General features: G+C 49.3%; 1 long non-coding RNA gene and 1 pseudogene across 2 annotated transcripts in view; both read left to right on the top strand.

The window, feature by feature from the left end:
- LOC309452444 overlaps positions 1-26,056 on the top strand; it is a 259,074-nt gene that overhangs the window by 211,651 nt on the left and 21,367 nt on the right. The gene's annotated exons all lie outside the window — the stretch shown is intronic.
- Positions 10,577-24,933, top strand: LOC309452446 (tRNA-dihydrouridine(47) synthase [NAD(P)(+)]-like; annotated as a pseudogene). Its single transcript has 14 exons — positions 10,577-10,662; positions 18,978-19,274; positions 19,504-20,072; positions 20,672-20,713; positions 20,808-20,960; positions 21,059-21,175; positions 21,400-21,465; positions 21,541-21,651; positions 22,024-22,119; positions 22,363-22,438; positions 22,731-22,919; positions 23,005-23,133; positions 23,782-23,908; positions 24,900-24,933. The product of its transcript is annotated as a tRNA-dihydrouridine(47) synthase [NAD(P)(+)]-like (transcript).

Below are 26,056 nucleotides of genomic sequence, written 5' to 3'. Positions count from 1 at the left end.
ACTCTGTGACACTGTGACACAGTGACTGTCACTCTGTGACTGTTACTGCGACTCTGTGACTGTGACTCTGACTCTGTGTCTAAGTGTATATGTGACTGACTCTGTGAGTCTGTGACTTTGTGATGCTGTGACTATGACTGAGACCCTTTGACTGTCACACTGTGACTCTGTGGCACGGTGACCCTGTGACTCTGTGACACTGTGACTTTGTGACACTGTGACTATTACTCTGTGACTCTGACACTGTGACACTGTGACTCTGTGTCTTTGTGAGTCTGTGACTGTGACTCTGTGACTATGTAACTATGACCTAGACACTACGGCTTTGACTCTGTGACTGTGACTCTGACTCCACGACTGTGACTCTGACTCTGTGACTCTGTGACTCTGTGACACTGACTCTGTGACTCTGTGACACTGTAACTGTGACTCTGTTACTCTGACTCAGTGAGTCTGTGACTGTGAATGTGAATCTGTGACTCTGACTTTGTGACACTGTGACTGTGCTGAGACTCTTTGACTGTGACACCTAGACTCTGTGACTATGTGACCCTGTGACTCTGTGACACTGTTTCTCTGTGAATAAGTGACTGTAAAGGTCACTCTGTGACTCTGACTCTGTGACTCTATGACTCTGTGACACTGTGACTATGACTCTGTTACTCAGACCCTGTGACTCTATGACTCTGTGACTCTGTGATTATGTGACTGTCACTCTGTGACTCTGTGATTGTGACTCTGTGCCTCTGACTCTGTGACTTTGTGACACTGTGACACAGTGATTGTGACTCTGTGACATTGTGACTCTGACTCTGTGACACTGTGACTATATGACTCTGTGACTCTGACTCTGTGACTTTGTGACACTGTGACACAGTGATTGTGACTATGTGACCTTGTGACTCTGACTCTGTGACTCTGTGACACTGTGACTCTGTGACACTGTGACTCTGTGACTTTGCCTCTGTGACTCTTTGTGACACTGTGACACTGTGACACTGTGCTTGTGACTCTGTCACTCTGACTCTGTGATTCTGTGATTCTGTGACACCGACTCTGTGTGACACTGACACTGTGACACTGTGATTCTGTGACTCACTGACTGTGACTATGGTTTTGTGACTGTGATGTGTGACTTAGTCATGGTGCCAGGATCAGTCATATTTCTAGAAACTGAGTTTAGAAGCTTTTAGAGATGAATTGATCAACATGTGGTCACTGTTCCTGGTCAGAGATCAAGGTAGGTGCAAGATATTGCAGGGACATCTGCTGGAAGTGTTGTTTAAACACTATGGAGGATTAAATAGTACATAGGATTAAATAGTATATATGATTCCAGTACAAGTGCTTTGCATCCTCAACAAATTGCCAAAAAGGCAGTGAAGGTAAATAGACTAGACTGGCATTTTAAAATCGAGCGTGACTGTCTGCAGGCTAAATCATGTTTTCTTGCTATTTGATACTGCACTGTAGGCCTTAGGACTCGCTGTCTGGAAGAGAAAAAAAACCCAACCAAATGAAATCTGAGAGGAAAAAAACTGGGGAGAGTGCCTGCTTTGAAACAATGCAATTATCTTTCTGTGTTGTGTTATTTCAAGGTCCAGGTCTCCCTGTAGTGCTTTGTCTTACCCTAGAAGTTCATATACCCACTTGTCGAGGGTTAAGATTGCGGGGTGACAATAAAACCCTGGCAGATGTATTGTTAACCTCCTCTCCCCCCCACTTCCCCCGTTTTGCCCCTCCCTCTCCCCCCTTCCCACTAAGGACAGGCGATCGGGAGGGAAAGAAGGACAGAGAGAAGAGAGTTGGAAAAATTAAAGATATTTTACTAATGCTACTAATAAGAATAGAGAAAATAATACAAAATATACAAAACCAGTCTTGAAAGTCTCAGCAACTGCAGAGCCGGCCACCAAAGTCCTGGATTAGACTCTGCAACCAAGCGGAGCTGGATTCAGTCTCTCACTAGGCCTCAGTTCTCAGGGACGACCAGCCAGATCCTCTCCTAAGGTCGGCCATAAGGAAAAAGGGAAAAGGGAAGAGATCCTCGTGGTCTCCCACTCTTATATGAAGTATTCACGTGAATGGAATGTTATACACAGTTGGTCAGTTTCTTAGTCACTTGTTTCTCGTCGCCCCTCTCGCGAGATGTCCATCCATGCTTATCAATAAGTTTGCATTCCATTGCTAGGTTTACCAAAACATGTGTCTGGTTCTCCAGGAAAGTGCAGTTAATATGAAGGCTTTAGCTGACAGGCAAAATTCACTGAAAGAGAAACTTGTTTTTAACAAAACCAGGACATTCCACCCCTTATAATATGCCATTTACTGAATACTTAAACCTTATCAATACAATCTATCAACACAATCTAATTAATCATTACTACTATATATATATATACATATGTACATATATACACAGGAGTACTTAATTAGTGGACCATCCTTTAAAAAGTTCATTAAGTTCATTTTGTCACGACCGTCTCCCAGGGCAGGAAAAATGGTACAAGTGCATCTCATGACCACTGTTTGTGGGTTAAAGACATCAACTTCGAGGAATTTGTTAGGCGCCACTCGAAGAAGCTAGCTCTGGTTTCATCATCACTGTCTTGATCTGAAAGACACTTATTAAATACTGTTAGTATGGCAATTCACATCATGCAGTTCAGTATTGCATATTTTCAGCTAAACTCAAATCCCCTTGAGGTACACACCGAACTTCTCCATCCTTAAGCATCACCCACCAGGTGCTGCCAGGTCCCTGGGCAAAAACAATCCCACGAATGGGCTTGCCTTTGCCTGAGGCAGGAGTAACCCAGACTGCCTTTCCTAACATGTTTTTCATGTGTTCTACAGGGACTTTATCTCCTTCTACAGTCCTTAGAATTTCTGATTGGGCAGGCCCGGCTCGATTGGTTGATCCCCTGGTGTTGACCAACCAAGTGGCTTTTGCTAAATGTGAATCCCAGTTTTTAAAGGTTCCACCACCAAGTGCCTTTAGTGTAGTTTTTAGCAAACCATTGTACCTTTCAATTTTCCCAGAGGCTGGTGCATGATATGGAATATGATATACCCACTCAATACCATGTTCTTTGGCCCAATTGTCTATAAGACTGTTTTTGAAATGAGTACCATTGTCTGATTCAATTCTTTCTGGCGTACCGTGTCGCCAAAGGACTTGCTTTTCAAGGCCCAAGATAGTATTTCGGGCTGTAGCATGAGGTACGGCATATGTTTCCAACCATCCAGTGGTTGCTTCCACCATTGTAAGTACATAACGCTTACCTTGACGTGTTTGTGGAAGTGTAATATAATCAATCTGCCAAGCTTCTCCATACTTATACTTTGACCATCGCCCCCCATACCATACAGGCTTTAACCGTTTCGCTTGTTTGATTTCGGCGCAAGTTTCACATTCATGAATAACCTGTGAAATAGTGTCCATAGTTAAGTCCACCCCTCGATCGCGAGCCCATTTATATGTTGCATCTCTACCTTGATGCCCTGAAGCATCATGGGCCCACCGAGCTAGGAAAAGTTCACCTTTATGTTGCCAGTCCAAGTCCACCTCAGCTACTTTAATCTTAGCAGCTTGATCTGCTTGTTGGTTGTTTAGATGTTCCTCGGTGGCTCGACTTTTAGGCACATGAGCATCTACATGACGAACTTTCACAGGCAGGCTCTCTAGCCGAGCAGCAATGTCTTGCCACAGTGTGGCAGCCCAAATGGGTTTACCTCTACGCTGCCAGTTGCTTTTCTTCCATTGCTGTAGCCACCCCCACAAGGCATTTGCTACCATCCATGAGTCAGTATAGAGATAAAGTATTGGCCACTTCTCTCGTTCAGCAATGTCCAATGCCAGCTGGATAGCTTTCACTTCTGCAAACTGACTCGATTCACCTTGTCCTTCAGTGGCTTCTGTAACTTGTCGTGTGGGACTCCACACAGCAGCTTTCCACCTTCGATGTTTTCCTACAAGACGACAGGATCCATCTGTGAACAGTGCATACTGCTTATCAGTCTCTGAAAGAATATTATACGGTGGTGCTTCTTCAGCACGTTTTACTTCCTCCTCATCTGGAGACATGCCAAAGTCTTTGCTTTCTGGCCAGTCTGTAATCACTTCTAAGATCCCTGGGCGATTGGGACTTCCAATTCGAGCTCGTTGCGTGATCAATGCAATCCATTTACTCCACGTAACTTCGGTTGCATGATGTGGAGAGGGAACCGTCCCTTTGAACATCCAGCTCAGCACTGGCAGTCGAGGTGCCAGGAGGAGCTGTGCTTCAGTACCGATCACTTCTGAAGCAGCTCGAACTCCTTCATATGCTGCTAGTATCTCTTTTTCAGTTGGAGTATAGTTGGCCTCAGATCCTTTGTATCCTCGACTCCAAAAACCTAAGGGTCGACCTCGGGTTTCTCCTGGTGCTTTCTGCCAGAGGCTCCAGGTAAGTCCATTATCTCCGGCTGCGGTGTAGAGCACATTTTTAACATCTAGTCCAGTCCGAACTGGTCCAAGGGCCACCGCATGAGTTATCTCACGCTTAATTTGTTCAAAGGCTTGTCGTTGTTCAGGGCCCCACTCAAATTGGTTCTTTTTACGAGTCACTCGATACAGAGGGCTCACAATGTGGCTGTATTCAGGGATATGCATTCTCCAAAAACCTACAATGCCCAAGAAAGTCTGTGTCTCCTTTTTATTAGTAGGTGGAGACATTGCAGCAATTTTGTTGATCACATCCATTGGGATCTGACGACGGCCATCTTGCCATTTTATTCCTAAAAACTGGATCTCTCGTGCAGGTCCCTTGACCTTGCTTCGTTTTATGGCAAAACCAGCATCCAAAAGAATCTGAATTATTCTCTCACCTTTCTCGAAGACTTCTGTCGCTGTGTCGCCCCATACGATGATGTCATCAATATATTGCAGGTGTTCTGGCGCTTTACCTTGCTCCAGCGTGGTCTGGATCAGTCCATGGCAGATGGTAGGACTGTGTTTCCACCCCTGGGGCAAGCGATTCCACGTGTACTGGATACCTCTCCAGGTGAAAGCAAACTGCGGCCTGCACTCTGCTGCTACAGGAATAGAGAAAAATGCATTAGCAATGTCAATTGTAGCATACCACTTAGCTGCCTTTGACTCCAGTTCAAATTGCAGTTCTAGCATGTCAGGCACAGCAGCACTCAGTGGTGGCGTAACTTCATTCAGGCCACGATAGTCCACAGTTAGTCTCCACTCATCACTAGACTTACGTACTGGCCAGATTGGGCTGTTAAAAGGTGAGCGAGTCTTACTGATCACACCCTGGCTTTCCAATTGACGGATCAACTTCTGGATAGGAATCAAAGAGTCTCGATTGGTGCGATATTGCCGGCGATGCACCGTCGTGGTAGCAATTGGCACCTGCTGATCGTCAACCATCAGCAGTCCTACAACAGAAGGATCATCTGAAAGACCAGGCAAATCAGACAGCTGTTCAATTTTCTCAGTGTCCACAGCTGCTATACCAAATGCCCACCTATACCCTTTTGGGTCCTTAAAATACCCTCTTTTGAGGTAGTCTATGCCAAGGATGCACGGAGCATCTGGACCAGTCACAATGGGATGCTTTTGCCAGTTTTTTCCAGTTAGGCTCATTTCAGCCTCTACAACAGTCAGTTCCTGGGATCCCCCAGTCACTCCAAAAATATTGATGGATTGCGTTCCTTTATAATTAGAAGGAATTATTGTGCACTGAGCACCAGTGTCCACTAAAGCTTTGTACTCCTGGGGGTGTGTTGTACCAGGCCATCGTATTTGTACAGTCCAATAAACTCTGTTATCCCTTTCCTCCACCTGGTTGGAGGCAGGGCACCTCTAATTTCTGTTTTGCACAGTCTCTGGGTGTGAATTAGAGGTTCCTTCAAGAGCATCAGAATCTCTTCTGCTCCTTTTGTAAACTGGAGCAGCCACCTTTCTAGGAGTTTTTCCTTTGATCTCACGTACTCGTTCTTGAAGTTCTGAGGTAGGCCTTCCATGCCACTTATTCATGTTTTCTCCCTGCTCATGTAGGAAGAACCACAGTGAACCTCTTTTTGTGGGCTGCCTCTGTCCTCTCTCTCGAGACTGGAAACGCCTTTTCCTAACAGCTGAAACATAGGTTTGTGCAGGTCGTGAATGGTATGTGTCTTCTCTGAGTTCTTTGATTTCCTGCAATAGCTTTTCAAACCGATCATCAGATTTTTCACACAGTTTCTCTACAGCAGAGACACAAGCCCGTAGAGAACCAGCAAGGCTGTCCTCAAAGTTCCGGAGCTGCTCAATCACTTCAGTAATATCTTGTATACCTCGTGATGACCAGACCATTCCTGCCAATGACTTAGCATATGCGGGTGGTGCACTTTGTACAAATCTGCGCCACAGAGGTCGTGTACAATTGATTCTGTCTGGGTCTGTCCCCTCTTGGCTGTTTGGTTCAAAATAAATGATCTCTCGCACAGCTAATTCTCTCAGGAACTGAATACCTCTCTCCATAGTATTCCAGTTCCCTAACTTGGATATACAATCTTCCTTGTAGGGAAATCTTACTTTCATAGCTGCCAGGAGTCGGGTCCAGAGAGTAGTGGCATTGGACTCTCTTGAAATTGCCCTATCAATGGTGGAATCTCTTGACAGAGATCCCAGCTGCCTGGCTTCACCACCTTCCAATTCAATTGTTCCTGCCCCATTGTCCCAGCATCGGAGCAGCCAGGTTAAAATATTCTCGCCTTCACGACGACTAAAGTCTTTTCGCAGATCTCTCAGCTCACCTGGAGAAAAGGACCGAGTGATGGTCACTTCATCTCCTCCCTGTCCTGATGATGATGGCCCTTGGGTTGATGTTGGCCCTGTGCCATCATCTGCTGCACGGGTAGTCTTTCTAGTGACTTTCTTACAACCGGCAACTGATGCTGATATGGGTTTACCATCATTTGATTCACTTCCAGAGTCTGAATGACTGTCACAGTGGTTACTGTGGTTACAGCAGCAACAGTGCCCAGTGTGTGAAGAAAGGGGGGCTGCCTTAGCCTGTGAGGCTGGAGAAGTACTGTTATCAGTAGCGGCAGAGGAATTCTGCGTAGGAGTTGTACCTTCAGCCTGCGAAACGGCGGCAGCTGCTTTTGCTGTTTTGCTCTTTCTCGAGCGGCTAGGAGAGCTTTTTGCTAAAGTTTCCGAAGACGCACCGCAAATCTCAGGACAACAAAGAGACGCAAACCTCCTGTTGAACGCCATTTCTCTTAACAGAAGCACAAACTGACACACATTCAGCAAACCAGATAACACCATCACAGTTCTATCAAAACTCCAAGGATATTCAAAATTCTCTAAAACATTTGCGAACTCTCCTAGCGAAAAAACGAAAGTATTGTTAGTCAGCCTTTCTAAAGATTCGCTTGACCAATTAGCAAACACAGAGCCGTTCTGCTCTTTAATCTCTCCTGGAGGCTTTTCAAGGTAAAGCAGAAGCGAGTAGAAATTCATTAGCGGCTGCAGTACAATGAAATAAACCAGTGATAAACCACACAGTATCATCATGATCATTGTCCAGTTCCTTGTTGTTATATAATGAATACTTCGATTTAAAAAGAAAGCCCAACACAGATATGGAATCAGTGAGCACAATGTAGAAAACAACTGATACAACTTATGCCATAACATCTTTAAATCAGTGTAATTCACTTTGCCTTAATAACACTAAATAATGTCCGAAGCAAACAGACGCGCGAGTATCACAACTCTATGAGTTGGCACCGTGCCAAGAAAACTGAAAGGTACGTCAGAGCAGTAGAAAAGCCAAAAAATCTTCAAATTTACCCCTTTCTCATGCCCCACGTTGGGCGCCAATTATCTGTCGAGGGTTAAGATTGGGGGGTGACAATAAAACCCTGGCAGATGTATTGTTAACCTCCTCTCCCCCCCACTTCCCCCGTTTTGCCCCTCCCTCTCCCCCCTTCCCACTAAGGACAGGCGATCGGGAGGGAAAGAAGGACAGAGAGAAGAGAGTTGGAAAAATTAAAGATATTTTACTAATGCTACTAATAAGAATAGAGAAAATAATACAAAATATACAAAACCAGTCTTGAAAGTCTCAGCAACTGCAGAGCCGGCCACCAAAGTCCTGGATTAGACTCTGCAACCAAGCGGAGCTGGATTCAGTCTCTCACTAGGCCTCAGTTCTCAGGGACGACCAGCCAGATCCTCTCCTAAGGTCGGCCATAAGGAAAAAGGGAAAAGGGAAAAGGGAAGAGATCCTCGTGGTCTCCCACTTTTATATGAAGTATTCACGTGAATGGAATGTTATACACAGTTGGTCAGTTTCTTAGTCACTTGTTTCTCGTCGCCCCTCTCGCGAGATGTCCATCCATGCTTATCAATAAGTTTGCATTCCATTGCTAGGTTTACCAAAACATGTGTCTGGTTCTCCAGGAAAGTGCAGTTAATATGAAGGCTTTAGCTGACAGGCAAAATTCACTGAAAGAGAAACTTGTTTTTAACAAAACCAGGACACCACTGCAAGTCACGATCAGGTTCTTTGGGTCCTGTCAGGCTCTGTGAAACTCTGTCAGGCTCTGTTGGGCTCTATTGGGCCCTGTCAGACTCTGTCAAGCTCTGTCGGGTTTTTCATGCCCTGTTCAGAGAATCACAGAATCCCACAGAATCCCAAAGCCCATCCAGTGCAATCACCCCGCTGGAGCAGGAACACCCAGATGAGGTTACACAGGAAGGTGTCCCCGCGGGTTTGAATGTCTACAGAGAAGAAGACTCCACAAACCCCCTGGGCAGCCTATTCCAGTGTTCTGTCACCCTCACTGAGAAGAAGTTTCTTCTCAAATTGAAGTGGAACCTCTTGTGTTCCAGTTTGAACCCATTACCCCTTGTCCTACCGAGAAGAGCCTGGCTCCATCCTCGTGACCCTCAACCTTTATATATTTTTAGCCATTAATAAGGTCACCCCTCAGTCTCCTCTTCTCCAGGCTAAAGAGACCAAGCTCCCTCAGCCTTTCCTCATAAGGGAGATGATCCACTCCCTTAATCATTTTTGTGGCTCTATTGGACTCTATCATCTGTTGGACTCTATTGGGGTCTTTCAGACTCTTTCAGGCTTTGTTGGGCTCTCTCATTCTCTGTCATGCTCTGTCAAGCTTTATCAGGCTCTGTCGGGCCCTGTCAGGCTCTGTCAGGTTTTGTCAGGCCCTCTTGGGCCCTGTCAAGCCCTGTCAGGCTTTGTTGGGCCCTTTCGGGATCTGTCAGGCTTTGTACAGGCCCTGTTAGACTTTGTCTGCCTCTGTCAGGCTTTGTTGGTCTCTTTCAGGCTTTGTTGGGCTCTGTCAGCCCCTGTCAAGCTCTGTCAGACATTTTCTGGGCTCTGCTGGGCTCTATATGTCTTTGTCGGGCTTTATTGGGCTTTGTCAGGCCCTGTGGGGCTCTGTCAGTCTCTTTCAGCAAAGCGCAACATAGCACAACAAACCTTGAAAGAGACCAACAAAGCCCAACAGAGCCTGACAAAGCCCGACAAAGACCTGTAGAGCCTGACAGAGCCCAACAAAGACCTATAGAGCCTGACAGAGCCCGACAGAGTCTGACAGAGCCTGACAGAGCTTGACAGAGCCCGAAAGAGACCAACAGGGCCCGACAGACCTGTATAAGCCTGACAGAGCCCAGAAAAGTCTGACGGAGCCCGACAGAGCCTGACAAAGCCCAACAGAGCCCAACAAAGCCTGAAAGAGACTGACAGGCCCTGACAGAGCCCAACAAAGCCTAACAGAGGCAGACAAAGACTGACAGGGCCGGACAGAGCCCAATAAAGCCTAAGAAAGCCGAACAGAGCACAACAGAGCCCGACAGAGCTTGAAAAAAACCCAACAGAGCCCAATAGACCCCGACAGAGCCTGACAGAGCCAGACAAAATCTGACAGGGATGGACAGAGCGTGACAGGGCCTGATAGAGCCTGATGGTGCCTGACAGGGCCTGCCAAAGCCCACTAAAGCCCAACAGAGCCCGACAAAGACCAGTGAACCCTGACAGTGCCCAACAGAGCCTGTCAGGACCTGACAAAGCCTGACAGAGCCTGACAAAGTCTGACAGGGATGGACAGATCCTGACAAAGTCCAATAAAGCCTGACAAAGCTCCATAGAGCCCAAAAGAGCCTGGCAGGGCTTGACAGAGGCTGACTAAGCCTGACCATAACCAATAAAGACTGACACAGACCTACAGAGCCTGACAGAGCCCGACAATGCTTGGCAGAGCCCAATAGAATCCATCAAAGACCAAGAGAGCCTGACAAGGCTCAACAAAGCCTGACAGGGCCTGACAGTGGCCGACAGAGCCCAACAGGACCTGACAGAGTGTGAAAAAGCCTGCAAGAGCCTGACAGGGTCTGACAGAATCAAAGAGGGGCCGGAGCTCTTTTGCCAGTTGCTCAGCGCTGGCACTGGCTTCTTCTCGCTTCAAGATTTTTAAGAACACCTTGACCATGAGTGGTGATCACCACGCAACCTTGACCTAGAATGATAGTTAGGACTCCTCCCTTTGCCTCTTCTTGGAGACGGCAGCAATGGCGAGTAGGAACGGGAATGGGAACGACTCCGTGATCGAGAGTCAGAGCGAGTGCAGGAAGAGCCTGATCGTGACTTGCAGTGGGTATATGAACTTCTAGAGTATGACAAAGCACTACAGGGAGACTTGGACCTTCAAAAAGCACAACACAGAAAAGTAATGACATTATTTCAAAACAGTCAGTCTTCCCAGTTTTTTTCCTCTCAGATTTGGTTGGTTTATTTGTTTGTTTTCTCTTCCAGAAAGTATTAAAGTATTTGACAGGAATATATACCTTATATTCTATTGTAATACCTTAATAAGCTGTGCCAGAGAAAGAGGTGCAGGAGAGTCATCGAGCTGTTCACAAAAAATTAAACACGTATTCAACCGTACATTCAAGACAGAGCGTAGTAAGAGTGGGAGAGCAGCACAAAACAGCTGTAACGAATTCAGATGTTGTCGCCTTACTGTTCCACAATCATGGGCGAGCTTTCCAGCGATTTATTCCTACCACACGAAGTTCTGCTTTGAAATACATACAGAAACATGAAAAAAAGCCAAATAAATTGTATTTATGAAGACAGACTTTGTGTTACTACACATGCTATTAAAAAAAGAGAAAAATAGCTGTTTTCATGAAATAAAAATCCATCTGAATTAGTTGGAATACAATAAATGCAATTTACATCAAAATAAAGAGAAAATATAAAGAGCATGTAAGAGACACATAGTAATCGACTTCAGCCGCAAATCCAGATCCAGACCCTTTACCAGTCAAGTGTTTCCTTGTGTTTCTCATCTATATAATATTTTAGCAGCAGAATGATAGTGTTTGCAAACCTGGAGAAAAACACCAACCCTTTCCCAAAGGTAAATTCATAGTTGTGTAGCAATGTGTCGAGGGTTTAGATTGCGGGGAAAGAAGGACAGAGAAAAGAGAGTTGGAAAAAATTAACAATGTTTTACTAATGCTACTAATAAGAATAGAGAAAATAATACAAAATATACAGAACCAATCTTGAAAGTCTCAGCAACTGCAGAGTCGGCAACCAAAGTCCTGGATTAGACTCTGCAGCCAACCGGAGCTGGATTCAGTCTCTCATTAGGCCTCAGTTCGCAGGGACGACTAGCAAGGTCCTCTCCTAATGTCAGCCATAAGCAGAAGGGAAAAGGCAAAAAAACGGACAAGATCCTCGTGATCTCCCACTTTTATATGAAGTATTCACATGAATGGAATGTTATACACAGTTGGTCAGTTTCTTAGTCACTTGTTTCTCATGGCCCCTCGCACAAGATGTCCATCCATGCTTATCAATAAGTTTGCATTCCATTGCTAGGTTTACCAAAACATGTGTCTGGTTCTCCAGGAAAATGCAGTTAATATGAAGCTTTAGCTGACAGGCAAATTCACTAAAAGAGAAACTTGTTTTTAACAAAACCGGGACATTCCACCCCTTATAATATGCCATTCACTGAATACTTAAACCTTATCAATACAATCTATCAATACAATCTAATTAATCACTACTACTATATATATATATGTATATATATACACATATGTACATATATACACAGGAGTAATTAATCAGTGGACCATCCTTTAAAAAGTTCATTAAGTTCATTTTGTCACGACAGTCTCCCAGGGCAGGAAAAATGGTACAAGTGCATCTCATGACCACTGTTTGTGGGTTAAAGACATCAACTTCGAAGAAGTTGTCAGGCGCCACTCGAAGAAGCTGGCTCTGGTTTCATCATCATTGTTTTGATCTGAAAGACACTTATTAAATACTGTTAGTATGGCAATTCACATCCTGCAGTTCATTATTGTATATTTTCACCTAAACTCAAATCCTCTTGAGGTACACACCGAACTTCTCCATCCTTAAGCATCACCCACCAGGTGTTGCCAGGTCCCTGGGCAAAAACAATCCCAGTAATGGGTTTGCCTTTGCCTGAGGCAGGAGGAACCCAGACTGCCTTTCCTAACATGTTTTTCATGTGTACTACAGGGACTTTATCTCCTTCTACAGTCCGTAGAATTTCTGATTGGGCAGGCCTGGCTCGATTGGTTGATCCCCTGGTGTTGACCAACCAAGTGGCTTTTGCTAAATGTGAATCCCAGTTTTTAAAGGTTCCACCACCAAGTGCCTTTACTGTAGTTTTTAGCAAACCATTGTACCTTTCAATTTTCCCAGGGGCTGGTGCATGATATGGAATATGATATACCCACTCAATACCATGTTCTTTGGCCCAATTGTCTATAATACTGTTTTTGAAATGAGTACCGTTGTCTGATTCACTTCTTTCTGGTGTACCGTGTCACCAAAGGACTTGCTTTTCAAGGCCCAAGATAGTATTTCGGGCTGTAGCATGAGCGTATGTTTCCAACCACCCAGTGGTTGCTTCCACCATTGTAAGTACATAACGCTTACCTTGACGTGTTTCTGGAAGTGTAATATAATCAATCTGCCAAGCTTCTCCATACTTATACTTTAACCATCGCCCCCCATACCATACAGGCTTTAACCGTTTCGCTTGTTTGATTTCTGCGCAAGTTTCACATTCATTAATAACCTGTGAAATAGTGTCCATAGTTAAATCCACCCCTCGATCACGAGCCCATTTATATGTTGCATCTCTACCTTGATGTCCTGAAGCATCATGGGCCCACCGAGCTAGGAAAAGTTCACCTTTATGTTGCCAGTCCAAGTCCACCTCAGCTACTTGAATCTTAGCAGCTTGATCTGCTTGTTGGTTGTTTAGATGTTCCTCGGTGGCTCAACTTTTAGGCACATGAGCATCTACATGCCGAACTTTCACAGGCAGGCTCTCTAGCCGAGCAGCAATGTCTTGCCACAGTGTGGCAGCCCAAATGGGTTTACCTCTGTGCTGCCAGTTGCTTTTCTTCCATTGCTGTAGCCACCCCCACAAGGCATTTGCTACCATCCATGAGTCAGTATAGAGATAAAGTATTGGCCACTTCTCTCGTTCAGCAATGTCAAAAGCCAACTGGATGGCTTTCACTTCTGCAAACTGACTCGATTCACCTTGTCCTTCAGTGGCTTCTGTAACTTGTCGTGTGGGACTCCACACAGCAGCTTTCCACCTTCGCTGTTTTCCTACAAGACGACAGGATCCATTTGTGAACAGTGCATACTGCTTATCAGTCTCTGAAAGCGTATTATACGGTGGTGCTTCTTCAGCACGTTTTACTTCCTCATCTGGAGACATCCCAAAGTCTTTGCTTTCTGGCCAGTCTGTAATCACTTCTAAGATCCCTGGGCGATTGGGATTTTCAATTCGAGCTCGTTGCGTGATCAATGCAATCCATTTACTCCACGGAACTTCGGTTGCATGATGTGGAGAGGGAACTGTCCCTTTGAACATCCAGCTCAGCACCGGCAGTCGAGGTGCCAGGAGGAGCTGTGCTTCAGTACCGATCACTTCTGAAGCAGCTTGAACTCCTTCATATGCTGCTAGTATCTCTTTTTCAGTTGGAGTATAGTTGGCCTCAGATCCTTTGTATCCTTGACTCCAAAAACCTAAGGGTCGACCTCGGGTTTCTCCTGGTGCTTTCTGCCAGAGGCTCCAGGTAAGTCCATTATCTCCGGCTGCAGTGTAGAGCACATTTTTAACATCTAGTCCAGTCCGAACTGGTCCAAGGGCCACCGCATGAGTTATCTCACGCTTAATTTGTTCAAAGGCTTGTCGTTGTTCAGGGCCCCACTCAAATTGGTTCTTTTTTCGAGTCACTCGATAGAGAGGGCTCACAATCTGGCTGTAGTCAGGAACATGCATTCTCCAAAGACCTACAACGTCCAAGAAAGTCTGTGTCTCCTTTTTATTAGTAGGTGGAGACATTGCTGCAATTTTGTTGATCACATCCATTGGGATCTGACGACGGCCATCTTGCCATTTTATTCCTAAAAACTGGATCTCTCGTGCAGGTCCCTTGACCTTGCTTCGTTTTATGGCAAAACCAGCATCCAAAAGAATCTGAATTATTCTCTCACCTTTCTCGAAGACTTCTGTCGCTGTGTCACCCCATACGATGATGTCATCAATATATTGCAAGTGTTCTGGAGCTTTACCTTGCTCCAGCGTGGTCTGGATCAGTCCATGGCAGATGGTAGGACTGTGTTTCCACCCCTGGGGCAAGCGATTCCACGTGTACTGGATGCCCCTCCAGGTGAAAGCAAACTGCGGCCTGCACTCTGCTGCTACAGGAATAGAGAAAAATGCATTAGCAATGTCAATTGTAGCACACCACTTAGCTGCCTTTGACTCCAGTTCAAATTGCAGTTCTAGCATGTCAGGCACAGCAGCACTCAGTGGTGGCGTAACTTCATTCAGGCCACGATAGTCCACAGTTAGTCTCCACTCGTCACTAGACTTACGCACTGGCCAGATTGGGCTGTTAAAAGGTGAGCGAGTCTTACTGATCACACCCTGGCTTTCCAATTGATGGATCAACTTCTGAATAGGAATCAAAGAGTCTCGGTTGGTGCGATATTGCCGGCGATGCACTGTTGTGTTAGCAATTGGCACCTGCTGATCGTCAACCATCAGCAGTCCTACAACAGAAGGGTCATCTGAAAGACCAGGCAAATCAGACAGCTGTTCAATTTTCTCAGTGTCCACAGCTGCTATACCAAATGCCCACCTATACCCTTTTGGGTCCTTAAAATACCCTCTCTTGAGGTAGTCTATGCCAAGGATGCACGGAGCATCTGGACCAGTCACAATGGGATGCTTTGGCCAGTTTTTTCCAGTTAGGCTCATTTCAGCCTCTACAACAGTCAGTTCCTGGGATCCCCCAGTCACTCCAAAAATATTGATGGATTGCGTTCCTTTATAATTAGAAGGAATTATCGTGCACTGAGCACCAGTGTCCACTAAAGCTTTGTACTCCTGGGGGTGTGTTGTACCAGGCCATCGTATTTGTACAGTCCAATAAACTCTGATATCCCTTTCCTCCACCCGGTTGGAGGCAGGGCACGTCTAATTTCTGTTTTGCACAGTCTCTGGGTGTGAATTAGAGGTTCCTTCAAGAGCATCAGAATCTCTTCTGCTCCTTTTGTAAACTGGAGCAGCCACCTTCCTAGGAGTCTTTTCTTTGATCTCACGTACTCGTTCCTGAAGTTCTGAGGTAGGTCTTCCATGCCACTTATTCATGTTTTCTCCCTGCTCATGTAGGAAGAACCACAGTGAACCTCTTTTTGTGGGCTGCCTCTGTCCTCTCTCTCGAGATTGGAAACGCCTTTTCCTAACAGCTGAAACATAGGTTTGTGCAGGTCGTGAATGGTATGTGTCTTCTCTGAGTTCTTTGATTTCTTGCAATAGCTTTTCAAACCAGTCATCAGATTTTTCACACAGTTTCTCCACAGCAGAGACACAAGCCCGTAGAGAACCAGCAAGGCTGTCCTCAAAGTTCCGGAGCTGCTCAATCACTTCAGTAATATCTTGTCTACCTCCAGCTGACCAGACCATTCCTGCCAATGACTTAGCATATGCAGGTGGTGCCCCTTGTACAAATCTGCGCCACAGAGGTCGTGTACAATTGATTCTATCTGGGTCTGTCCCCTCCTGGCTGTTTGGTTCAAAATAGATGATCTCTCGCACAGCTAATTCTCTCAGGAAATGAATACCTCTCTCCATAGTATTCCATTTCCCTAACTTGGATATACAATCTTCCTTGTAGGGAAATCTTACTTTCATAGCTGCCAGGAGTCGGGTCCAGAGAGTAGTGGCATTAGACTCTCTTGAAATTGCCCTATCAATGGTGGAATCTCTTGACAGAGATCCCAGCTGCCTGGCTTCACCACCTTCCAATTCAATTGTTCCTGCCCCATTGTCCCAGCATCGGAGCAGCCAGGTTAAAATATTCTCGCCTTCACGACGACTAAAGTCTTTTCGCAGATCTCTCAGTTCACCTGGAGAAAAGGACCGAGTGGTGGTCACTTCATCTCCTCCCTGTCCTGATGATGATGGCCCTTGGGTTGATGTTGGCCCTGTGCCATCATCTGCTGCACGGGTAGTCTTTCTAGTGACTTTCTTACAACCGGCAACTGATGCTGATATGGGTTCACCATCATTTGATTCATTTCCAGAGTCTGAATGACTGTCACAGTGATTGCTGTGGTTACAGCAGCAACTGTGACCAGTGTGTGAGGAAGGAGGGGCTGCCTTGTTAGCCTTTGAGGCTGGAGAAGTAACGTTATCTGCAGCGGCCTTGGCAGAGGAACTCTGCGGAGGAGCTGTAGCTTCAGCCTGCGAAGCCGCCGTTGCGGGGGCAGTGGCTGCAGCGGCAGCTTTCGCTGTTTTGCTCTTTCTCGAGCGGCCAGGAGAGCTTTTTGATAAAGCTTCCGAAGATGCACCACAAATCTCAGGACAAAAAAGAGAGGCAAACCTTCTGTTGAACACCATTTCTCTTAACATTAACAGAAACTGACACACATTCAGCAAATCGGATAACACCATCACAGTTCTATCAAAACTCCAAGGATATTCAAAGCTCTCTAAAACATTTGCAAACTGTCCTAGCGAAAAAACAAAAGTATGTTAGTCAGCCTTTCTAAAGATTCGCTTGACCAATTAGCAAACACAGAGCCATACTGCTCTTTAATCTCTCCTGGAGGCTTTTCAAGGTAAAGCAGAAGTGAGTAGAAATTCATTAGCGGTTGCAGTATAATGAAATAAACCAGTGACAAACCACACAGTATCATCATGACCATTGTCCAGTTCCTTGTTGTTATATAATGAATACTTCAATTTAAAAAGAAGGCCCAACACAGATATGGAATCAGTTAGCACAATGTAGGAAATAACTGATACAACTTATGCCATAACGTCTTTAAATCAGTGTAATTCACTTTGCCTTAATACAACTAAATAATATCCGAAGCAAACAGACGCGCGAGTATCACAATTCTATGAGTTGGCACCGTGCCAAGAAAATTGAAAGGTATGTCAGAGCAGTAGAAGAGCCAAAAATCTTCAAATTCTTGCCCAAGGCCCACACACACCAGCCAGAGCAAGAGCGTCGCAGACGAGGCTGTTTCTGGTGGGTAGGGATGGGGACCAGGAAAGGTTGTAACAAGAGTCCTAAACACATGGGGAAAACGTGGTGGGTATAGAGGAGGGAGCAGAGCTCAGCAGGTGCCATCTCGCATCCAACATCCGACACGTCAAGTTTGGTTTTCAGCCTGAGCTTCCACCCACAGTCCAAAGGCAAGGACAGGCTTTGCGCTCCAGCCTCACAAGCTCCAGCCCTTGCTTGCTGCTCATTAACCTCATTAACACAACCAACAGGCATGTGCAGCAGCCCCTCAGATCTGGAGTTTTGTGCTGGCTACAGCCCATGTCCAAGGACAACCCCAAACCCCGGGGACACGATGGCCTCATCTCACAGCTCCTCCGTCCCTCCTGCAGCCCGTCCCTGGCGGGAGGAAAGCCGGGCCCGGGCCCAGAGCACAAACCAGCTCTTCCTATGGCCCAGCAAACAGACAAAGCCCTCCTACACCTCAGCTGGGTTAGGCTTGCAAATGTTTCCAAAGGGCAACATGGAAAATCCTGTTGCTGGAGCAGCCACAACAGAATTCTGCCCATGGGATGGCTCCAAGGCAGATTTATGGCTCTGTGAAATGGGAGCTGGCACACACCAGCTGAACACCTAGAAACTAGGCACTGTATTTACTGCTTAAAAATCAAAACAACCTCGAGCATCCAAAAAACCTAGAGCAAGAGCCTTGTATCTCTGCAGAGAGCTCCATCTTCCCCAGCCGGGAGCTCTGGAGATGCAGAGCAGCCAGACCCCCTCGCCAGAATCAGGGAACCCCTCAGAAGTCATGAAACAAAAGGCCACAGGCGTATTTTCCTGTCCCTCACGCCATGACCAGCCCTGTGTCCGCTCCGGAGCGAGGCCGAGGGCTCAAGGCTCCGCACGGAGCCCGGCCACGTGCTGGAGGCAGCCCGAGCGTCACCACAAACGCCCCGCTGCCGGCCCGCCCCGCCCGCCGCTGTGAGGCCGCTGGGCCTCGGCCGGGCCTTTTATACACTCCCCGTCACGTGGCCCCGCCCCGCCCCTTTCGTCATCACCGCGAGCGGCAGCATGGCGGCAGCGGTGAGTGCCCGGCGAGTGCGGAGCGGGGCTGCCCAGCCCTGCCCGGTCCATCCATAACCCCGGGACGTGCCCAGCCCCGCGATCCCCCATGGTACGTGCCAGTCCCTGCCACAACCCCAACCCGGGACGTGCCCGCCCCCTCCATAGCCCCCCCACTCCGTGCCCGGTCCCTCCGTATCCCTCCTGGCTGGTGCCCGGTCCCTCCATAACCCCCCGGCCGGTGCCCTCCCCGCCACCCCCGGCAGCCCCGTGTCCCGGTCACCCCCGCTCAGCCGGTGCCGTGTCCCCGCAGGTTCCTCACCTCCAAGGAGCAGTTCCATGCGTTCCTGCGGGCCCGGGGGGGTGGGGAGGATGGGGAGGAGGTCGAGGAGAAGAAGGAGGATGAGGATGGCGGCAGCCCCCAGAGCGAGCCCCCCGCCAAACGGGTGAGGCCGGAGGAGCCGGGTCAGGACGGGGAGAGCCGAGAGGAGGTGGATCAGCGGAGAAGGAGCCGGCAGAGCGGAAGCGGGCGCGGGGGCAGAACAAGAGCCGGCCGTGCACGAAACCCACCCACTACGAGCAGAACAGGCTGTGCCCGTCGGTCACGCAGGTGGGACACGGGGCTCTGGGGTGTGATGGGTGCTCAGAGCAGTTCTGGGCCAGGGCAGACCCAGGCTTACCTCACCTGTGCTGGAGGATAGTGGTGTTGTCCCAAAACTGGGTTCTTCACCCAGTTCGTTAATGTCCTTTGTCTTTATGTCTCGTGTATCTCCAACCCTGGCATGCCTGGGTGGGGAAGCAGAGGGCAGAGGTCTCACCCCGCTCTTTATCATTTTAAGGGCTGTGCAGAGAAGTGCTACTTCGACGCGCAGTGCCGCTTCCTCCACGATGTCGGTGAGTACATGGCCGTGAAGCCGGGCGACCTGGGCCGCAGCTGCGTGCTCTTCCAAACCTTCGGCAAGTGCGTTTATGGTGTCACCTGCCGCTTTGCCCAGTCCCACCTCGGGCCGGCTACCAGGACATCGTCAACGCAGACCTGGCCAAGCAGTGGGAAGGGAAGACGCTGGTGAGGAACAACCTCTCCAAGGACCTCCAGCACCAGCTGCGCAAGGAGAAGTTTAACTTCAAGAAGGCCCATGAGTATCTCCGCGGTCTGGCCAAGCCCCACGGCGACAGTGGGAAGGGTGACAATGCCACCGGGTGCTCTGCAGAGGAGTAAGAGGTGTCCAACTGCACAACAGCCCAGGAGAGCCTGGGAGACGGCCCCGAATGTCCTGTGCGACCAGAGCAGGGAGAAGATCCCAAACCAGACGCCTGGCAGAGTGGCGAGGAGCCTTCCTCCATCAAAACAGCCGGCTCGGTGACAGATGAAGATCTTATAAAGCTGCGGGCATGCGAGAAGAAGAAGGTGAGAGTTTGGTTGAGGGCTGCCGTCTCTTGTCAAGTGGCTGAGATTGTGCTTGGGAAGACAGGAGGGAGCTCTGGGCTGGGTGAGAGGCAGAGGACAGAGCTGCCTGGGGACCGTGTTACTGTTGTGAGGGGTGGGATGTGGGAAGGTGAGCTCTTGGGGTCGTGGTGGTGTCCTTGGAGGGGGAGAAGCAAGAGAAGCTGCAGCTCCTTGCACGTGGAGGAGCTGAGCTGTTGGTGAGGGTGGAAACGAGCTGCTGGAAGAGTCGAGGCTGGGGCTGGTTGGTTTGTACTGCACGATGCCCTCCTCTCCTCCTCGTCACCTCCCGCCTCTCCTCCTCATCACCTCTGTCCTTGCACCCATTAGCCCGTCTCACATCCCTCGGTCTGTAAGTGCTTTGAGTTTTCTCCAAGCCGAGCAGTGAAAACAACTGAAGTGGTTCAGTTTCTGGTTCTTTCATCCAAACAATACGTTCTCAGGGAATATCTGAGGTTCCTGAACAAAACTGGTGATCTTCTGGTTTTCCCACTGAGTTATACTCATGGCAAGTGATAAAATTGCTGACTGGAATATCTTCCTCCATCACTCTTGTTTCCCAGCTGGAAATCCAAGGCAAGCTCTACTTGGCTCCACTCACCACGGTGAGTAGATCATTCTCTCCTCTTGTCAAATGTTACTGTTCCACATTTGGAGCAGGGCAGATCTGAAGAACCACGTCTCTGTTGTCTCTCCCAGTGTGGTAACCTCCCTTTCCGAAGGATCTGCAAGCGCTTCAGGGCGGATGTCACCTGTGGAGAGATGGCTGTGTGCACCAACCTGCTCCAGGGCCAGTCCTCCGAGTGGGCTCTCCTCAAACGCCATCACACCGAAGATATTTTTGGGGTGCAGGTGAGTGCTGTCACCTTGATAACCTAAAAAAATGGTAACTCGCTTCTGAAGAGAAAAGCTGCTTCTTGAACTCAGGCAACCTGTCCCCTCTTTGGTAGCTAGAAGGGGCGTTTCCAGACACAATGACCAAATGTGCAGAGCTCCTGAATCAGACAATTGAAGTAGACTTTGTAGACATCAACGTGGGATGTCCCATTGACCTGGTCTACAAGAAGGTAAGATGTTCTCTATCACGCTTTGTGAGTCCTGTTGCTCCAAGTCTTGAGATGCTCCAAAAGTCTTGAGATGCTCCAAGTCTTGAGATGCTCCAAAAGTCTTGGGATGCTCCAAGTCTCAGCTGCATCCCCTGAGCAGAGAGCTGCTGTGGAGCAGCTCCAAGCAGCATCTTCACTATGCGAGGAGGCAGAAAATCTTGACTCTCCCGCTTTTTGTCCCCCAGGGAGGAGGCTGCGCCCTGATGACTCAGACCAACAGGTTTGAACAGATCGTCTGAGGGATGAACTCGGTGAGTTGGCGCATCTGCCAGCAGCGGGGGATGAGCTGATGGAGCCGACTCCTGCCTCACCCTCCATTTCTGCAGGTGCTGGACATCCCGCTGACTGTGAAGATACGGACCGGGGTGCAAGAGAAGATGAACGTGGCTCACAAAATAATCCCCAACATCCGTGAGTGGGGAGCCTCCATGGTCACGATACAGGGATCATTGGCTGGTGGCCAGGGAACTCTGCGCAACACGGGGGTGACTTTACCATTCCCTGCAGCCCAGCGGCTCTTTTAAACACCTTTGCCGAGCTGCATACGAGCTTTTAGTGTTTTCTGCTCATGACAGTGAAAAATTCAGGTGCGGGGAGCGTTTTCGTGGGTGCTTCTGAGCTTTGCGTGCATGACAAAGGGAGATGGTCCCTGCGGTGCTCTGGGAGGGAGCTTTCAGCCCAATAAACCTCATTCCAGAGGGATCCTTGACCCCTGCCCGTGTCATTTCCTTTACTGAAGCCCATTATTCCCAGTCTGCTCTGCCTCCTCTGGGCGTTTTTTGGGGTCTCACTGCAGGTTTCTTCGCCAGCTCCACAGCCGGTCCCGGGAGCAGCGCTAGACGAGGGGCGCGGACTGGGACTACATAGCAGAGTGTGCCAGAATAGCCACCCCATGCCTCTCTTCGGTAGGTGTTCCGTTTTGTCACGTGGAGTGGAAGTGCTGCGTGTTGAATTCAAGAGGATTAGCCTGAAGGAGGTGGAGTGTCAGCAACATCCCTGGGGGGCTCAGAAGATGAGCTGTGGGGCCTCTTTGGCCAGTCTGGCTCTTGGACCCCGTGTCCTTCGTGAATTTTCTCCCATGCCTGGATTCGCTCAGCTTGACTTGCCCTCTGTATCACTCTGACCTCCGGCTTCTCCCTTCTGGACAGGAAACAGTGATATTTTGTCTTATGAAGATGCTAATCGAGCCCTGCAGATGGGTGTTTCAGGAATCATGATCGCAAGGCAAGTGCTTGTGTTCCCCCCTCGCTTCTGAGCTCCATCGGTGCAAGAGTAAAAAGGGAATTAAATACCTGAACAGACCCGAAACACCAGAAGTTTCTTCTTGGTGAAACTACTCTTTGAAAGTTGGTAAAATCACTTTGCATCTGTGGGAACGTCCAGCAGGTTCCTGTTGAAATTGAGATAAAAATTCAAGCGGCACTGGCGGGCAGATGAGTGCTGGAAAGCCTCTTAGATTAGTTGGCATGTTCAGAAGCATCAGTGAGGGGAATAACAATGCACTTCTTTGTTGCAGAGGGGCGCTCATCAAACCATGGTTTTTCACTGAAATTAAGGAGCAGTGCCACTGGGATATCTCTTCCAGTGAGAGATTTGGGATCCTCAAGGACTTCACCAGCTACGGCCTCAAGCACTGGGGCTCGGACACGCAGTGGGTGGAGAAGACAAGGAAGTTCCTGCTGGAATGGCTCTCGTTCCTCTGCAGGTAACTCTGCCGGCCGGGGTCGCTCAGCACAGTGAACCCGCGTTGTCCGAGGCACCGCACCCACCGCTGTTGCGTTTCACTGCAGGTACATCCCAGTCGGCTTATTAGAACACCTACCTCAGAAAATTAACGAGCGACCGCCTTACTACATGGGGAGAGACTATCTGGAGATGCTGATGGCAAGCCAGAACGTGGATGATTGGATTAAAATAAGGTAAGAAAGCATTGAATTTCAGTAAAATCGGTGGGAAGGGACAAGGCAGAGCACAAAGTCACCTTATGGAAAGTTTTAGTTGAACCAGCATCCAGGAAATATGTTAAACCACCTCAACCCTAAAGAAAATTACTGTGCACTGAAAGTACAGTGTGCGTTCCAAAGTGTGAAATAGTTCAAGTCTTAAGCGAGGCCAAATGTGATCGTGCTAGCACTGACTTCCATCATTTTGGGACCTGATCTTAATGCAGTTTGGCACGAGCAGGTTTCTGGCTCCGCACATGCACAGAGAGAGGTTGGGAGCAGCTTTTCGGAGGCTTGTGTTGGTTTTTGGCACATCCCCGCCAGCGGTGACGCCACGTTCAGGTCACCAAACCCGGCACCGACCCTGGGGACTCCCCGGCGAGAAGGACATTTCCCTTACCTGATGGTCTTGTCCCTCCAGGGCTGTGGTTTGTGGCTGAAGCTCAGCACTGTGGGTGCTTCTGTGCAGCAGCCTTCATTTCTAGGGAGATTAAAGTCTTGATTTGAGACACCTGAGTGTAGTCACCATCGCTATAGAGCCACGGGGCCATAAAACAACTGTGTATGGTGCACTGAACACAAACCTCTCCTTATTTTTTTGTTTTATTCTTCTCTTTCTTCCAGCGAGATGCTTCTGGGCCCTGTACCTACCAGCTTCACCTTCCTGCCCAAACACAAGGCCAATTCCTACAGATAGGGCTGAGGAGCCCTTTCCCGCGGCTGCGAGTTGAGTGGAGGTGTCGAGGGGCAGGTTGGCTCCAAAATGAAATAAAGGTTGATGTTTTTAGAAGCCCGGTTGTCTTCACGCCCCCAACGAGAGTCCTTGCCACGAGTCCCGCAGCAGATGGGTTCAGCCAGCCTCGCGGCCAGCGGTGCCTCGCTAATAGAGAACAGTGCGATTAATTAACAGCATACGGGCCACCACAGAGCTCTGGCCTCTGGTTCGCAGCAGGAGTTGTCCCAGCTCACATAGCAGGAGCAAAAGCCCTGTTGTTCCTCCCAGGATGTCCTTGGTGGTGCCAAATGGTCCATGTACGATGTACTGACCCGATCCCTGGGGTCCTGCAGAGCACAAATAGTCCCAGCACCTTGGCAGATGTGCAGCATCCGGCCCGTTTTTTGGGGAGCACACAGTGGTGGGTTCCATCTCCTCCCAAGTGTCACCCGCCTGGGAAAGCTTAGCCCCTCCAAGGGGGGATCCAGGGCTGCTCGGGTTTCCTGGTCAGGGGACTGCTGGAGTGAGGTCTGGGCAACACGCGCTCTGTGACACCTCCTCCCGTCCCTGAGGTCCCTTTTTCCTGTCTCTGCATCACTCCAGTGCACAGAAACACAAGCAATGCTCACAAACATGTTCACTATCGCTCCAGCGCACAGAAATGCAGGGAATGGTTACAAATGTTTCACTGTGTGGCACAAGGTGCAGCTTGGTCCCCACACACAGCTTGACTGCATCGACTTGTTCCTTTTCCTCAGAAAAATAACATTCAAAGCAAAAAGCATTTGTACCCACCACCCACCAAACCCCCTGAACCCTTTCCCTGCCCAGGAGGAGCTGGGGAGGCTCTTGGGCTGGGGTGGAACACGGGGAGCCCCAACATTCCTTCCTGGGACACCCCAAAGAGTCCTCAGTTACCAACGGTCAGAGCGACCACGATGTTCCCAGTGCACGGCTCCTGGGTCCGCTCGGTCCTGCGGCTGCTACAGCCATTCGTGCTCCCCCAAAACTTCTTTCCCCCAGGTAGGAACCCACCGCGACCCCTGCAGCCCGGGACACTCGTGGGGGCAAGAGCGGAGGCGAGCGCCGGCTGTTGCTCCTGTCTCTCTCACAGGCTCAGCCCCACTGTGCCCACCGCACATGCAGCAGCAGCAGCCCATCCCTGCAGCCTGGGCGCCACCCCAGGCCCCACCAGCAGGTACAGCACCCCTGGCTCCCCGTCTGCTCGGACACCCCGGCACCTTCGGCCCCTTCGCCATCCCCGACCCTGGGCACTCCCAGCACCCACCACCCGTGTCCCCGGCCCAGGGGTTCAGCCAGCGCGGCCAAGCAGCCCTGCCCTGGGTCATATGTGCCCAGAAAATCCCGTTTTCTGAGCATTTCCCCAGTACCCGGGGCCATCTCTCCCGTTTCCCCTCCCAGAACCGAGTCTCCTCCCGCTTTGCAGCCCCGTTCCCTGCACAGAGGCTCACCCTATGGGGATGTCGCGGCCATGAGAAGACCCAGGGGACATCGGTGATGGGGACCAGCCCATGACAACTCCCTCTCCCCCTCACAGGGCTTCTGAGGGCACCACGTGGGTGCTGTTTTGACCCCAGGGTGTTCCGCATTCAATGGACCGTGCCCTATAACCACCAGAGCACAGTGGTGGCCGCAGCCACTCCAGCGCCGCCACCTCCCATCCCATCTGGCTACCAGAGCCTGGAGGAAAAATTAGCACAACTGAGCATCTCCAGCAAGGCCACCACTGCAGGGACACCTCCAGGCAGCCATGTCCGCCCCAGCTGCTCGGCTGCCCCCAACAAAGCCACTGAGGACCCCACAAGCCACCTTGCGGTCCCCAAGAAGACCATTCTACAAGATGCCCGGGGCAAGAAAGATCTCAGCAGTGTCCCCAAGCCTGAAGAGCGCGGGTGCAAATGCAGGCACGAACAGGGGCACAGCCCCGAGCCCCCCAGCAAGCGCAGCACAGGGACGGAGCTGCCACAGTCCCAGGCTGCCCCGGCTGAGGAGCGGGGCTGCAAACGGAGGCACGAACGGGGGCAAAGCCCCGTGTCTGAGCCCCCCAGCAAGCGCAGTGCAGAGATGGAGCTGCCACAGTCGCACGCTGCCCCAGCAGAGCAGCAGGGCCGCAGAGCAGCAGGGCCGCAAACGGAGACACCAACGGGGACAAAGCCCCAAGTC

The sequence above is a fragment of the Streptopelia decaocto genome, assembly GCF_964273445.1.
Source record: "Streptopelia decaocto genome assembly, contig: HAP1_SCAFFOLD_60, whole genome shotgun sequence".
Taxonomy (NCBI): Eukaryota; Metazoa; Chordata; class Aves; order Columbiformes; family Columbidae; genus Streptopelia; species Streptopelia decaocto.
The sequence above is the reverse complement of the archived record's forward strand: the minus strand, read 5'-3'. Positions and strand labels throughout refer to the sequence as shown.